This window comes from Penaeus japonicus, unplaced genomic scaffold (genome assembly GCF_977035675.1).
Source record: "Penaeus japonicus unplaced genomic scaffold, GWHDUDI00000001_assembly GWHDUDI00000012, whole genome shotgun sequence".
Taxonomy (NCBI): domain Eukaryota; kingdom Metazoa; phylum Arthropoda; class Malacostraca; order Decapoda; family Penaeidae; genus Penaeus; species Penaeus japonicus.
Genome location: NW_028234414.1, coordinates 7,851,394 through 7,856,393, shown reverse-complemented (window position 1 = coordinate 7,856,393; position 5,000 = coordinate 7,851,394).

The following is a 5,000-nucleotide window of genomic DNA, read 5'->3' as shown; positions in this document are numbered from 1 at the left end:
AGGATGTTCAATTGTTCAGTCGAACCGTTATCATCAAAAGACGCACATAATAAACGTTAAAAAATAGGAACAAAACACACAATAGGCTCAATATACTACACACAGAAAAAATAGAGAAGAGAAGAAGAGAAAACTAAAGGACAAAATTGAATGATATAAACGAAAAAGGAAAATAACAAGTAACTAAAGAAAAAAAGGTAAAAGTATTTAAAAAAAAGGAAAAAAAGAAGAGAAAATCACAGGAAGTACTTATGAACAACAACAATAATACAAGAAAAAAAATCAGGACGAAAAAGTGAAGCGGCAAGAGTGAATAAAAAATAATTCACATAAGCAGGAAATAAAAGAAAGAGAAAAGCCAAGAGAGAGAATGACAGGTGTGTGTATCCTTCGTGTCCCGTCTTGTGTGTCATCCTGCAGCCTCACATATCACACGTCGCGTCGCGTCGCGTCGCGTCGCGCACATTCATGAATCACGCCGCTTCATCTGCTCCGGCTCTCCTCTCTGTCCCCGGGTCCTCTGAGACGGGGACAGAGAGAAAGGGGAGGAGGGAGGAGGGAGGAGGGAGGAGGGAGGAGGGAGAAGGGAGGAGGAGGGAGGGGAGGAGGAGAGGGAGGAGGGGAGGGAGGGGGGGGAGGGAGAGGGGGAGGAGGGGAAGAGAGGGAGGAGGGAGAGGGAGGAGTGAGAGAGGAGGGAGGGGAGAGGAGGGAGGGAGGAGGGGAGAGGGAGAGAGGGGAGAGAGGAGAGGGAGAGAGGGAGGAGGAGGAGAGGAGAGAGGAGAGAGAAAGAAGAGAGGAGAGGAGAGAGGGAGGGAGAGAGAGGAGAGAGAGAGAGAGAGAGAGAGGGGGGAGAGAGAGAGGGGGGGGGAGAGAGAGAGGAGGGAGAGAGGGGAGAGGAGGGAGGGGAGAGAGGAGAGAGAGAGAGAGAGAGAGAGAGAGAGAGAGAGAGAGAGAGAGAGAGAGAGAGAGAGAGAGAGAGAGGAACGTATGCTTTAACACCTCTTTCTTCGTTCCTGCGAGCTATTTCGTTCTCGGTCTGGGTGACTTTTGAGCAATCGTTTATTTTCAGAATGATTTGTACTTTCCGTAAATATTCTGTGTAATATCATTCATTTAATATTGAACATTTTCCTACTAATTCCGATTCAAAAATTCTTATTCTCTAAATGTCACTGTAAATAATTTGGAAAAAAAACATAAAATCGATAACTATGTCAGTCTTTGGATAATCTATACAATAAACTTATTACCGTCATAGCATAGAATATCTGTCTCATTAAAATGTTACCCTAAATTTTTAAAAATTTCTTTCCTACCGTTTACCTCATCATATAGACGAGTACCCCCTTTAACCGTTGTCATTTTCTTCATTATTTCTTAACTTACCGTTTTCTTCTGTACCTTTTCTCCAGGATAGACTTGAGAAACACGGCATTTCTTACCTAGAAAGAGAAAAGGAAAAAATCAGGACACCGAAATGTAAATACAATGCTTGAATTCATGTATATTATCATGATATTATCATGAATTAATATCCAACATGCACAATATCACGGGAACATCAAACTGTGAAAGATCAACAAAACACACATGTTGTCCTCGTTAATCTAGTTAAGAAAGCCCGATGACGAAACCCTTCCACGAAGACCCGAGCATTGTCTTAATGTTGCCTTTTCTAGCACGTTAGCCTTCGTGGGGATACAGCGCCACGCATGAATCATCATCGAGGCTATCACGGACAAGGGTCGCAATGGTGTATACAATAATGATTATGGCGTTTTTACATACATACATACATACATACACACACACATACACATACACATACACATACATACATACAAACATACATACACACACACACACACACACACACAATCACACACACAATCTCACACACACACACACACACACACACACACACACACACACACACACACACACACACACACACACACACACACACACACACACACACACACACACACACACACAGCAAGTTAACACAGGCCAAAGGCACGCGTCAGGTTGAGAGCCCTCCTTGTTGAGGCAGAAGAATGCCGTCAAAGAGTTGTCTAAAAGCAACGTAACGTGATCAGTAAGCAAACGAATCACAAGTAGGTTAATGAACACCTCCCCCTAATAGAGCCATAACGTCATTGAGGAATCTGGCTCCGTGCTTGCAAGAACAAGAAATGACAAGGGAGAGAGGCGTGGCCTCCAGCACGCACGCAAACACACGCTCTCATAAGGCTGCTGCCGAACGAGGTTTTGGAGGGGAGAAGTGGGAGTGGGAGTGGGAGTGGGAGTGGGAGTGGGAGTGGGAGTGGGAGTGGGAGTGGGAGTGGGGGGGAGAAAGGGGGGAGGGAGAGGAGGAGGGAGGGAGAGGGAGGAGGGGAAGGGAGAGAGGGAGAGGGGAAGGGGAGGGAAGGGGAAGGGGAGGGGAGGGGAGGGAGGGGAGAGAGAGAGAGAGAGAGAGAGAGAGAGAGAGAGAGAGAGAGAGAGAGAGAGAGAGAGAGAGAGAGAGAGAGAGAGAGAGAGAGAGAGAGAGAGATTGAAATGTCTGAAAGAAGGTCGAACCATGTCGTTAATGAACAAAGAACATTAACGTACACAGTAACGCATATAAGATAATGAAACCACTAACTTACTAAGAATTAGAAAATAACAATATTATGCATGATAACATACCAAGAAAGAGAAAGAGCGAAAAAAAACGAAATAGTAAAAAGAAGGAAAGAAGCATTTGTAAAGAACGAGAGGGCGGCGTCAGCTGACAGGAAGAAACACCTTCCATCCGACCACAGAAGACACAGCGCCACGTCCTTACCCACTGTGAATTCTGCCTCGCGTCCCTTCACAACACTCGCTACCAGATCACACATCATGACGTCAAGTGTCTCCTAAAGGTATCGTGGGCTGTAAGACGACTCTGCCGAGCTTCAAACATCAAGCCAGTCAGGCCAAGATATGAATGTCATTCTTATGTCATTCCTAACTGAGAGTTATCATCTCGTCCTCAGCTTCAGGCTACGTTCCAGTGACTGATGTCAAGCCGCATGAAGGTTGAAAACTTGGAAGTACAACTATATCAAATGAATGAGAGGCGAGTGAAACCAAGCACTTAACGGTACACCCTATGCCCCCCTCCCACACAGCCACACTTTCTAAATCTGAGTGAGAAGCAGAGGTAGCAATAGCTGTGACTATATTATATTTTTGCGTTATCCTTGACAACGGCGCGGCGGCCAGAAGAATGTAGTTGCCAACCGCAAGCGTGTTCCTCCACCTGCTAGCCCGGCCACACCTCCACCAGGCCGGTAGTTCACCCGTTACTCGCGCGCGCCATTGCCAACTAAGCAAAAACATTAGAATCAGTCTTTGTTAACCCCACAACAAACTGCTATAAAATAGTGCAAGTTTATACCTTCATCTATCGAATGGACATGCAGTGCGTGACAAGCAAAGCCCCGCCTCCGCTCTTCCGCCGAGAGTCACGCCTCCCTTATCACAGCGCACCTGGCCTCCGCGCCTCCCCGCGGCCCTGCGGCCCCGCAAGCCGGCCTTGCGCGAGCCTGCGGCGAGGACGGAACAACGCTATGTTTATCCACTTGTTCTCCCACTCATCCATTCATTCTGCTATTCGTAGTCCGACCTCCGTCGCACAGTCATCGTCATCTCACCGTTTGTGTAACTACCATCAAATACCTCGATATATAAAGACACAAACACAAAGACAAACCCACGTAACAAGAGCCGCAAACATCACGTCTTATGTAAGCATGTCACTGAGACACTCGGTAGATATTATGAGGAAATCTTGAATACTGTGAAAGTTTCCAGGAGTAGCTTTTGTCATTCCTTTGAGGAAAAGGGAGAGGAAGAGAAAGGAGGAGGAGGAGGAGGAGGAAGAGAAAGGAGGAGGAGGAGGAAGAGAAAGGAGGAGGAGGAGGAGGAGGAGGAGGAGGAGGAGGAGGAGGAGGAGGAGGAGGAGGAGGAGGAGGAGGAGCAGCCTAATAGCAACTGAGAAATGACACGAAGAGCCTAAAAAAACGATCTTCCATAATAGCCCGTGGCGTCCGGGGACAAACAATAGCAAAGGAACAGGCAAAGGAAGGTCAAATGCGGCTCTCCGCCTTGCTAGACGATCCTTCCCCTTTCTTCACCTTGCAAGTCATCCCAGCTCAACCCTGCATGTTGCAATCCGAGGATTCACCACGACACGCCTGGCTTCATGCTGTTAACTGTGATCGAGGTTTTAGTTATTTCCTCCCTTTTTAAAAACATTTTGAGTTTGCTTAATGTGGAAAGATTCCATCGCCATACATGAGCATACGAAGCATACAAGCATTCAAACAAACAAACAAACAAACAAACAAACACACACACACACACTCACTCACTCACTCTACTTACTTACATACTTACTTACTTACTTACTTACTTACTCACTCACTCACTTACTTACTTACTTACTTACTTACTCACTCACTCTACTTACTTACTTACTCACTCTACTCATTCTACTCACTCACCACACTCAGACGCAAGCAACCACACCGAGTTGACAGCCCTCGAGCGTAATCCGCGACCGTCACAGAAGCAATTCCAGCGCCTCTTCCCAACGAGGCCATTTTCCCTAACCAGCGCCGCCGTCAGCTGACTCGTTCACACCGCGGACCGATGTAATTTCCGGGATGGATTATTAGGAACATATTTGTCCATTGCAATAGTCTGGATAAAAAGTGATTCCATCCTTTTAAGGTTATTAAAAATAATAAATACTAACACAAGCGTGACAAACAAATGCCAGAAGCTTCCGTCTTTACAGAACACTAAAATGTCCAACATTGGATGCCAAAAATGACGCAACACACACGTCTTGCAATAGTTATTCCCAACCAGGCTAGAAATAACACTATTGTAAGACGTGTGCAATATAATGACATCTAAATAAATGCCACCTGACAGCGGACAGAAAAGAGAAGGAACCCCATAAA